General features: G+C 41.9%; 1 long non-coding RNA gene across 4 annotated transcripts in view; it reads right to left on the bottom strand.

Moving 5' to 3' along the window:
* LOC144059177 (uncharacterized) overlaps window positions 1-11,597 on the bottom strand; it is an 18,931-nt gene extending 7,334 nt beyond the window's left edge. For 3 of the 4 annotated variants that reach the window (XR_013295583.1, XR_013295584.1, XR_013295582.1), the window contains exon 1: window positions 5,793-6,323. This is a non-coding gene — a long non-coding RNA (uncharacterized LOC144059177). Of the gene's footprint in view, window positions 1-5,792; window positions 6,324-11,229 lie in introns of those variants that run through there. The other variant, XR_013295585.1, reaches the window with a different exon arrangement.
* Window positions 11,598-12,389: the final 792 nt, after the last annotated feature.

Below are 12,389 nucleotides of genomic sequence, written 5' to 3'. Positions count from 1 at the left end.
ACTCATTTGCCAACTGTTTTCCTCCGATTTGCTTCTAACTTGGCATGTATCATCTCAAGACCTGGGACAACAACTGGGGACAAAATCTTGACTTTTTGAAATACTATATGATGAGGGCGGGGCCTCAAATTTTGCCTTTAATATTTCCTTCATCAAAAAAGAGGAAACGCTTAATAACTCCGCTGTTCAAGTGCCAAAAAATCCCAAACTTCTTATGTATTTTAATAGCCACGGCCTGAAAACATCTATATGATAATATTCGGTTATACATGTAGCGCCACCTAGTGGTGACAAGAAATGTCATACATACATTTTTATCTATTGTGCCAAGCCTGTTTGAGGGATCCAGTTGGAATTTTGTCAGGAAATTCTTAAGATGTTGATCATGCCCCACACCGAATATTGTATGATAATCCAATTTTCTCAAAATTTCACACATTTGATGAGAGTCCAGGTCTGAATACATGTATGAGCTTATATTTATTCATACTGATAGCGCCACCTACTGGAAATTAAAAAAATATAATCTTCAACTTTTTTCTCCAACCACGTTAACTGGATCTACCTCATATTTGCTCAGAAGAGTGTTTAGGTCTTTATGATGTCATAACACAAAGTTTGTGAGTTTTCGCGAATCGCTGTGGGTCTGGCAAGGTACTGTTCGCCAAGAAAACAATGCCAATTTTGAGGTCCTAAACATGCACAAAAACTCATTAAACTTGGCACACACATCTGGCCAGGCAAACTGAGCAATATTTTATTGTGTATTGTGCGATTTTTAAAAAAAATTACTCTCTAGCGTCCGCTAGAAATTTTTAACGAAGCAGCCCCGGTTGTACGTTTAAGCAAGATCTACGAACAAATTTGGGTATTTGAGGGAGCCCAAGACCTGCAAAAAGTTCTCTTGGACCCATATGCTGAAATGAACAGGAAGTGAGCTATGAATTTTTGACTGTCCGATTTTTGACAATTTTTGAACATCTACACGGGGCGTACTCTTGCTCCTTTCTCCTACACGTTTGATCCAATGGACTTCAAGTTTGGCCTGGACCATATCAAGACCTGGGCCATCAACAGGGGGAAAAAAATCTTGAGTTTTCTAAATATGGGGGGCGGGGCATCATATTTTGTGCTTCATATTTCCTTCGCTATGAAAGACAAAATACGTAATAACTCCCCGTTACATGCTCCAAAAAATCCCAAACTTCACTTTTTTGTTTATAGTCATGACCTGAAAGTATCTCTATGACAATAGTCAGGCATAAATATAGTGCCACCTAGCCCTTGGGTCTTTTCATTGGCCAAAAAGCTTCACACTCATCACACCTGGCAAAAAAAAAAATCCCTATGAAAAGGTTTAATATGCTATTTTGAACAAAATTCTGCTTCCAATGTGCCACTACCCCAATATGCCAGTAACCCAACCTGCAAGTACCCCAAAGTGGCCCGGACTGCGAGGGCCCTTTATTGCTCGCAACTCTAGTTCTAGTATCTGTTTCTTTTTTGCAGCAATAAGCTTTTGAATAAAGCTAAGTTTTATCATTATTCACAAATTATTCAAAAATCTGAGTAAAATAGATTTTTTTCAACATGGCCCTGGTTAATCTCTTTTGCTCTGCTGCCACCTGCTGGCCATTTATGTAATAACTACAATTTCTTCAACCGTTCTTTGTAGTTGAGAGGATGCGTCAAAGTCTTCTGTATGCTCTAGCATAAAAAAACATTTAAAAATGTATAAATACGTCTTTGGGACACTTAAAACATTTAAGATAGAATGTATTTATACGTTTTTGGGAGCAAATGAGATCATGCGAAACAAATGAGATAATGCTTTACCTTTGACAGCCCTAATATTAATCCATATTTTCAGCTGTATTATACTCGATTACGCAATACAATTACATACAATGTCACATACATTTTCCCTATCCAGAGTAGTGCAGTCGTTACAGGAAAGGACTGGTATGTGAAAGGTCAGGGTTCTATTCCCACTTTGAACACTTTTTTTTTCTCTCGTGACACCCCCGCGCGGACCCGTTCAGGGCCCATGGCGTGTGTACCGCCCGTTCGAACCTCCAACATGGTCGCCCTGCAAGCCCGCAACCCCGCGCTTTTCAAAATCATCCAACACCTGCCTCTCTGAACCCGTCGCCTGACGCGTTGGGAGATGACAGGGACCTGAAAGACTTGCTCTCCGTGATGCAAAGGCTGCGTCTGGTTAAGGGCCTTCTGGTTTCTGACTCCGTGTCTCCACCCTGCTGTTGGTAGCTCCACAGAGCCAAAAGCTGGTGTTGCTAACATACGCCCACGATGTGCCTTATGCAGGTCACGTGGATTCAAGGCTACTGTCACTGTACCGCACTACAACAGGTGGCGTACTGTTTTGGCCATCAAACCCTAGTCACAGATCACCACTCCGACAGAAAGGAGCCACCTTCCTGTGGTCTGACCTCCGAATTGATTGGGATTTTTGATAACTGGGAGGCTGGGTTTAGTGGGGCAGTGAGTGAAAGTAATTAGGTGTCAAAGTGTTTGGTATAAGTGTGTTTGTTTCATGTTGTTGTCTTACCTTATGGACAGGGTTTCTGCGGGGTCATAAAAAAAGTATTAAAAAGTCTCAAATTCAGAAACATAAATTTTAGGCCTTACATGTCTTTAAAAAAACTACATTTTATTTACCCAAGTCAGAAAATTTACATCTGTGCGGGTGCACTGTCTGCGCTTTTTGACAAGCGAAAATGTCATATGTGGACAGCTGCATGGAACTGTTGTCACAACTCGTCACAATAAAGCTGCTCTCACAGTTGGTATAGGTATGTACTTTTATTTTGTAGGTGCCGCAGGAAGTGTTAATTTAATCTTCATGTCGTGTGAGAGTGGACAAGCGTTGAAACTAGAGTTGCCAGGGTCCAAAGCTAACTTAGCTGGAAGTTCATTGTTACGGCATGGCTCAGTGGTAGAGTGGTCGTCTCCCAACACAGAAATTGTGGCATTGTGACCACGTTGAAGTATCCTTGAGCAAGATACTGAACCCCCAGTTGCTCCTGATGCTGGGTCATCAGTAGGTGAATGGGTAGTCGAATGTAAAGTACTTTGAGGGCCTTGTAAGGTAGAAAAGCACTATGTAAATAAAGTGCCATTTATCATTTGAAGTTGGTAAACATTGACATGCCTGATAATTACAGACGCTCCCCTACTTACGAACATTCGAGTTACGAACAACGGTACATACGAACATTTCTGCGCGTACAGTATGTCGAAAAATGTTCGGAAAGAAATGCTGTAAGTTAGATTTTGTATTGCGCGTAGTGCTTCTTTCCGCCGCTAATACCGACGATTGGCGCTGTGAGAGCTCATTGGAGGCTGAGCAACGTGGCGAGGAGGAGGAGGAAGAAACGCCGGTCCCCATGAAGCAGGAAATAAATTTTGAAGCCGATTCCAGCGACGACGAAGAATCTCTCATGATATAAAATCCTCCTCTTCCTCCTCCTCCATCATCTCCTTAAGCATCGAGTACATCTTCCAAAAGTAAGTTAAACTTCATTTTATTTATCTTATAATGTACATGTACATACTGTGTGTGTGTCTTTCGCTCTCTCTCTCTAACATACAGTACTGTACGTAATCTCTCCATTTTATTAAAAGTTTTTTTCAGTACAAACCAATGCAGGTGACTTGTACAAGCCTTAAACATACTTATATAAACCTTCAATATACTTATATAGGCTTTAAACATAAATTATAATACAAAATATAGCACTGAAGCAACTTACGAACAAATTCACCTTACGAACGATCGTCCAGAACGTAACTCGTTCGTAAGGTGGGGAGCGTCTGTACACACCTTTTGCCGAAATACGCCGTTTAGAAAATATGTGACCTACGTGTGAATCGTGGAGAAGCGATGGGAAAATGGGAACGTATCGGTGACGCCATCTTCCCGGCTAACGCAAGTCAAGTGTTAACAAACCACCTACAGTTTTACTATTTAAATCCACAATAACAATAAAAACTGCTAAATTTGTCCCTGGGATAGACGTGTTTTTTTGCGCTTGACGTCAGGCACCATCTATGTGCGTGCGTGCATTCACTTGTGTGCGTGCGTGTGAGGTGAGCAGTGTGACAATCAGTGGTACTTTTTAACTTTTTCCCCATGAAACTAGCAATTGATTCAATCAATGAATTCATTCATCCATTCACATTCATCCATCTTTTTCTGTCTGTCTTTCTTTTTTTTTTTTTTTGTTTTCTTCTTCTTTGGGAGATCTCAGTATTGATCATTTGAAATGTCATCATCATTGTTCTCCCTTTTTTTTTTTTTTTTTTGTATGTGTGTGCGTGCGTGTGTGCGTGCGTGCGTGTGTGTGCGTGCGTGCGTGCGTGAGAAAAAAATAAAATAAATAAATAAGAATTCCCATACCGTTCACCTAAACCGAACACTTCAAAATCCAGCCAGAGTCGTGGGGCCGCCAGGAGACCCGAAGGGGGACCAAAGAAAAGAAAGAAAAGCGAAGCCCAGCACCGACCAGACACCACCCACCGGGCCACTAACCTTCACCAACCCCAGAGACATCCAAACTCCAACAAATCAGGGAAACCTCAAGGGCCCAAAGGAGAAACTGAGGAAAGGTAGAAAGGACAGACGAAGCAGAGTGAGATCCACAGACACCAGCCTCCACCGAATCAATGACCTGAGGGAGAAACAAATTATGTCTGAGTCTCGATAGATGCTGGTGTGGTGGATCTAGCATGCATGAAAATCTCCACCAAAGAGGGGAGCCGTCGACCCCCGCCAGGACAGAGCAAGCGCAACACCTCAGGGCCCCCCAGGCCGCGGCCGCGCCAAAGGACGACCCCCGGGCCCCGCAGGGGCCACCGGCCGGAGAGCAAACCCCGGAGCAGGAGCGCCCCCCACCCCAACGCGGCCCGCGCCCCCAACCCAACGCAGCAGGACGGGGCACTGCAGGCCCACCAGGCACCCCACCGGCCCACAACCCCCGCTCCCCCCCACCCCCGCCACCCACCCCAACCCAGCCCCAACCGCCCCCAGGTCCCCACACGGACAGGCGACCGCAGCACTGCTACATACCGCGGCCGCCCCAACCGATGCCCCCCCCCCAGTTGTGTGGTGCATTAAAATTTGGAGGGGAGCTGCAGGGCGGAGACGGTGTCTCCACCCCACCCCACTCCCTCCCAAAGTGTGTTATGTGCCCTAAAATGTATTGTGCAAAACTAGTGCAGTGAGTTAAGAGGAGCGACCAGCTGGGCCCCCCCCCAACCGGGCGGGGGGGGGGGGGCGCACCCGCCCACCAAAACCCCCACCCACCCCACCGGGACCCCGGCGGGGCTCGCCCCCCGGATACCGGGGCCCACCCGAAGTGCCCGGAGGCCCACCGGAGCGGGGCGGGCACAACACCAATCCCGCCCACTCCCCCGGCCCCCGGAGCGCCGAGACCCGGGCCACGGATGGAACCCCCGGCCTAGGGGAGGGGGAGGGGGAGGGGACGGGGAAGGAGACGACAGGAAGGGCAGGAGGCAGCGGCAGGGCCGCAGAGAGAGGAGGAGAGGAGGAGGAAGGGCGATAAGGGAGAAGGGACAGGGAGGCGGAGGACGGGCGGGGAGAGGTGAAGAGGGAGAGGAAGCAAGGGGGAGGAAGGGGGAGGGGAGAGGGAACCATGGGGCACCCCGGCGGCCCACAGGCCCCGACCCGCGTCGCCGGACCCCGAGCGACGGACCGCGTCGGGGCGGCGCCGCCCCGGACACCAAGGAGAGCCCCGCAACACAGCACCCACCACGAGACCCAGGGAATGACCAAGACGCAGCCGCCACCCAGCAGCCAACAGAGGGGCAGACCCGCCCACGCCCAGCCAGGGGGGACAGCACCTGTAGAGTTAGTCCCCTGGCATGCAGTGAATCCGAATATTAGCCTTTAGTGCCCATTGGAGGTGAATCTGCTCGATCCTGTTGACAGCAACTGGGTTCCTGACTATAAAAACACAACCATTAGTAACAAACTGCCAAATGCAGAGACATCAATGTAAGTTATCACGATGTGGTGGCTCTCGCTAACAGGCAGAATTAAATAACCAGAATTAGGTTAAAATATTCTATATACGTAGACCATATTTCTATGAATTTTGATATTTGTTTTTTATTTGAGGCCGATATTTTTTCCATTAAAATGTGATTTATGAGGAGGTTAGACCATTGGTCGATATTCAGAGTTTGTTTATTTTTCCAGTTAACAAGAATTGTTTTTTTAGCGATAGTAAGGGCTACAAGTGTAGATTGAAATTGTTTATGCGGTAGGTCAGTTGTTGTTAGGTCACCTAGCAAACACAAGTTTGGAGATAAAGGTATCCTATAGTCCAAGATAGCGGATAGTTTTTCTAAGACTTTAGTCCAGAAATATATAACCGGGGTGCATAACCATAAAGCATGAAAATAAGTGTCTGTAGTGTTTTGTAAACACTGGAGACAAATGTCGGAGTCAGAGAGGCCCATTTTCTTCATCATATATTGAATTATATATTATATGTTCTATGGATTATTTTGTATTGGATAAGTTGTAAATTTGTGTGTTTTGTCATTTTAAATGCATTTTCACAAACTTGAATCCAAAAGTCAGATTCCGGAGCTATAGACAAGTCTGTCTCCCATTTTAAGATGGGTAAAGACATTTTATCTGTATATGAAAGTAACTTATATATTTTTGAAAGTTTTTTTGTTGTTGTCGGAGAAAGCTTGGTAATATCTTTAGCTAAGCCAGGCGGCTGGAGCGTACCCTGAAGTGTTGGAATTTGTTTCTTTATCATATTTTTAACTTGCAGATAATGTAAAAAATTTCCGTTTGTTATTTTGTATTTTTGGAGCAAAGATGTATATGATATAAACATATTATCTGAGAAGAGATGGTGAAGATGTGTGATTCCTTTCTGCTCCCACACACCTAAATAAAACGTTTGGTTGTTAATTCGAAAGTCAGGGTTATGCCAAAGGGGAGAAAGCCCACAGGGCTCCACTTGGGCTTTTGTAATTTCTAATGCCTTCCACCAAGCAGTCAGGGTGGCGGAGATCATTGGGTTTTTAAAACAATTATGTCGCTTAATCGATGTTGTAATAAAGAGTAAATCTAGAAGTCTGAGGTTATTACAATCCTTCTGTTCTAGTTCCAGCCAACAGTTAGTATCTCTGTTGGGTTGTGCCCATAGAACGATATATTGTAGCTGGTTAGCTATATAGTAGTACATAAAATTTGGTGCCTCTAGACCACCTTTGGATTTACTTTTCTGAAGAGTAGATAGACTAATCTTTGCTTTTTTTTTTTTCCAGTAAAATTTTGTAACGGCTGAGTCCAACAACTGGAACCATTTAGCCGTAGTTTTAAATGGAATCATTGAGAAAAAATAGTTTATTTTAGGTAAAACTTTCATTTTAACGGTGGCTATTCGTCCTATTAAAGAAATAGGAAGATTATTCCAGCGTTCCAAGTCACTATGAATGTTATCCAGAAGTGGAGAAAAATTTAAATGAATTAAATCAGTTAATTTAGGTGAGATTTTTATGCCTAAGTATTTTAAATTACCTATAGGAAATGAGTAATGTGGGTCCTGGCTTGCAGGGTTCCAAGAATTTTCTGTAATAGGTAGAAGTGTTGATTTTGTCCAGTTAATAGAATAATCTGACAACTGTGAGAATTTAGTTATTAAGTTAAATACTTCCCCTAACGAAATCGCCGGGTTTTCTAGATAAAGTAAAATATCATCGGCATATAGATTAATTTTATGTTCTGTTACCCCAGAGTGAATTCCTTGAATCCTTCTTTCCTGGCGTATGGCTATTGCAAGTGGCTCGATAAATATTGCAAATAATAAAGGGGATAGTGGGCATCCCTGTCTTGTGCCTCTCTGTAAAATAAAGCTCTTAGATATAATCCCGTTAGTAGTAACTGTAGCTTTGGGAGAATCATATAATACTGACACCCAGTGGATAAATGATTTCCCAAAGCCAAATTTATTTAAAACAGCAAAGAGGAAGGACCAGTTAACTTTGTCAAAAGCTTTTTCTGCATCCAACGATATAATAACTGCCTTCTTATCATGCCGCTGTGACATGCTAATAAGGTTAAAGAGCCTCCTAATATTATTAGTAGAGTGACGATCTTTAATAAAGCCTGTTTGGTCGCTATGAATAATTGTCGAGATTACTGTTTCTAATCTAGATGTGAAAGCCTTAGTAATAATTTTGATATCAGTGTTAATTAGTGAAATCGGACGGTAACTTGATGGAAGGCTGGGGTCTTTTTCTGGCTTTAATAAAAGTTTAATTGCTGCTGAATTCATGTGTGGACGTATGTAACCATTAGTTTTAATTTCTGTTACTACTCTTAAGAATAGCGGAGCAAGCATTAACCAGTCGTGCTTAAAAAATATAGCCGGATAACCATCTGGGCCAGGTGCCTTGCCATTAGGCATACTATCTAGAGCACTGTACAACTCGTTTATAGTAAGTGGCGCTTCTAACATATCTTTATATTCAGTAGTTAACTGAGGCATATTTAAGCTACTGAGGAATGCCTCAATATGCTCAGGGTTAGGTTTGTTAGTTTCTGAGTATAGGTTGCGATAATAGTTATAAAAAGTTTGATTAATTTCTTTTGGTGATTGTGTACATTCACCAGTTGTCCCTTTAATAGCCGTTATAAGAGATTTTTCCCGATTGCGTTGAAGTTGGTTTGCAAGAAATTTACCTGATTTGTTATTATATTCAAAGTTGTTGTATCTCAATTGTTGTATTATAAACTCTGTCTTTTTAGTTAGCATATCGTCTAACTGTATTTTTGTATTTTGTAAGTCAGTCCATATTTGGTCATTTGGGTTTATTGCGTACTCATCCGTCAGTTGTTTAATTTTATCTTCCAAGTCATTTTCAAATTTTTGATCCTGTTTCTTTTTATAAGATGAATATGATATAATTTTACCTCTAATTACTGTTTTCCCAGCTTCCCAGAGAAGAGATGGCGATAGGCCTGGAGAGTCATTTATTTCCAAAAAGTCTGCCCATTCTTTCCTTATAATTTTATCAAACTCTGCATCGTTTAGCAGAGAGATGTTAAAACGCCATGTTGGTGGTGGTTTAAAGGTATAATCAACTTGTAGGGAAAGTGAGACTGGTGCGTGGTCGCTAATAATAATAGGATGTATTTTTGTAACAGTTTTATCAGCAATAGAGTTATCCATCCATCCATTTTCTTAGCCGCTTTTCCTCACAAGGGTTGCGGGGGGTGCTGGAGCCTATCCCAGCTGGCTTCGGGCATTAGGCGGGGTACACCCTGAACTGGTTGCCAGCCAATCGCAGGGCACACAGAGACGAACAACCACTCTCACAATCACACCTAGGGACAATTTTGGAGTGTTCAATTAACCTGCCATGCATGTCTTTGGAATGTGGGAGGAAACCGGAGTACCCGGTGAAAACCCACGCAAGCACGGGGAGAACATGCAAACTCCACCCAGGAAGGCCGAAGCCCGGACTCGATCTCACGTCCTCTGCACTGGGAGGCGGACGTGCTAACCAGTCAGCCACCGTGCTGCCCTGCAATAGAGTTATTTGTAAGAAAATAATCAATTCTTGAAAAAGACCAGTGTACAGCGGAAAAGAAGGTAAATTCCTTCTTATTTGGGTTTTTAAGTCTCCAGCTGTCGACGAGGCCAAAATCATCCATATATTCCCCTATTACTTTAGTAGATTGTAATCGCCTTATACATGTTGTGTTATTAGAACGGTCTATTAATGGATTTAAGACTGTGTTAAAGTCTCCTCCAATAATAATAGTAGAGTTCGCTGCTAAATCAAACAGCTGAGAGAAAAATTCATGGAAAAAGGCCGGATCATCATTATTAGGGGCATATAAATTGCCAAGTGTATATATCTTATTAAATATAGTTACCTGAATAATAATGTATCGGCCCTCTGGGTCTGTTATTGTATTATTTAGAGTAAAGAGTAAATTCTTATGTATGAGTATACAGACTCCTCTTTGTCTGCTGTTATAAGGGGCAGAGTATGCTTGGCTAAAATTCTTATCAATAAGTAATTTTTCTTCAGATTTTTGTAGGTGGGTTTCTTGCAGGAGGCAAATATCTGCTTTTAATTTTAAGAGATGGTCTAAAGTTTTTATTCTTTTTGCCTGTGAGCGAGCGCCACAAACATTCCAGGAAACCAGAACTAATTTATGCATACAAACAATATAGGCTCAGCCCTGTGTAAATATCTGCATAGGCCATTTGTCAATACTGGCATGTTATAGGATAGAATCAAAGTAGTTAGGTGATTTATATAATTTGTGTAAAATATAAGGAAATGTGTAAGTAAATATAACAGTGAAAAAACGGGTAGGGATGTGAAAGTGAAGGACGTTAGTGGGGAGTTAAACAACATTATAATACACCAGTAACTGGTAACCCAAGCGAGATTTTTTTTTTGTTGTTTAAATCTACTTTTCGATATAGTTATGTATTATTATTATATTTATAATATAGCGTAAACATAATGAGTATTCATATTTTAGGTTTTATAACCACATATACATTATATGTATATGTATATGTATACATCTAATAATCAAACAAAGTTTAGTTCCATCGATGCTAATTAGAACAGCCAGGGAGTGGAGTTGGGGTTCCGGAATAGTTGGCCATCGATGTATAGTTTATCAACGACCATCATAGTCCGTTTACCCTCCTGCCTATTTTGTTTCATTATAGGAAACAGTACCTTTCGCCGCTCATTAATCTCTCTAGGGAATTGGTCATTCATTCCAAATGAGGTCCCTTTAAGCTCCCGTCCTTTACTTTTAACAAATACTTTTTGTTTAAAATGCTCAAATTTGGCGATAATAGGACGGGGTCTGTTGCCCCTACGAGCTCCAAGCCGATGTACCCGGTGAAAGGAGATGTTATTTACCGTCTCCTGAGGAATTTTTAACGATGTCGTCATAAATTTTTTTATCTCAACCTCTGGATTGTCAGAGGTGTTCTCGGATATACCTAAGAATATTAAATTATCCTGCATGCTGCGGGATTGAACATCCAGAATAGTTTCTTTTAGCATTTTATTTTCCTTTTTAATGGTTTCTAACTTGGCTGAAACAGTCACGAGTGTAGCGTGTATCTCGGCATTGTTGCGTTGGAGATCATTTATTTTTTGGCTGAGGAATTCCATACTTACCTTAAATCCCTTCACCTCCTCGCAGATTAGGGAGAGGACCTCTAACTTTTTATTTATGGACTCCAGCATACTGACCGAGACCTCCGTAGTAGTTAGGTCGTCCGTGTCCGTCGCTGAGTCATTCTTTCTCTTTTTAGAGGGTTTCTTAGACGGTTTCTCGACGGAAGAGTCCTCCATCGCGCAGTTGTAAAAATAACCGTCAATGAAGCGTTCGAGGTCCTCCACGTTGGATGGTATTCCAAATCTGTCGGATGAAAGAGAAAAGAGAAAAGCCAAGATATATGATGGTTAAACTCGAATTAGTTTAGCATAATAGAGCTAGTTCTATCTTAGCAGCAGGGCGCTGCCATGTTGGGGTGTCCTGGTCTCGCTGTAGGTCTCGCGATAATCACAGCATCTCGCGCATGCGTCTCTTCCCTGGTTCTGCCACAGCCTGAGTCTGCTGCCACAGCCTGAGTCCTTCTGCCACAGCCTGAGTCCTGTGAGTTCTGTCTGTCTTTCTAGAAATATACAGTATTAAAAATTGTGCATTTAAATTTACGCATGGATTTTCGCTATTTGCAGTCCTATCCCATGCAAATAACAGGGGTCCACTGTATCCAAAATATATTATCGTGATCTTTTTTTTTAAAAATGTTGTCCTCATTATTCAAAACTAATAAGTATTACTCAAGTTGCATTATTTTAATATTACGGTACTTGGATTACTTTACTAACTAGATTTTTATCAGGTAACTAGAATGTTAGAAACTGTATCAGAATACATTTGAAAAGTAACCCTTCCAACCCTGCTTATACAGCAATGTGATTATGTGTCCTTGCATAGATAGATGCTGTCTTAATTCTGCTTGATTTTGTTTTTCAAAATACATCAAATTGAAGTGTTAAAATATTAAATATTCCAAGGGAGCACTTCCCCCCCATCTGAGGGTAGAGTAGGGTAGACCTTCTTACACTTATTTTTTTTACTTTAATGCGTCTGTTACACTTTTTTCTGCCTTTATATTTTTATATTTTAACCAGATATATACTTACTTTTAAAAAATCAGTGTGCACCCTACTACTCTGCAAAAATGTGTTTAATTGACCGTCCCTGCAGTCATTTTAATAATAAAACGTTTTCAATAAAATTAAACTCGACATGTCATTACAAGTTCCGT

Source organism: Vanacampus margaritifer, chromosome 10 (genome assembly GCF_051991255.1).
Source record: "Vanacampus margaritifer isolate UIUO_Vmar chromosome 10, RoL_Vmar_1.0, whole genome shotgun sequence".
Classification (NCBI taxonomy): domain Eukaryota; kingdom Metazoa; phylum Chordata; class Actinopteri; order Syngnathiformes; family Syngnathidae; genus Vanacampus; species Vanacampus margaritifer.
This window is presented reverse-complemented; position numbering and strand designations above follow the sequence as displayed.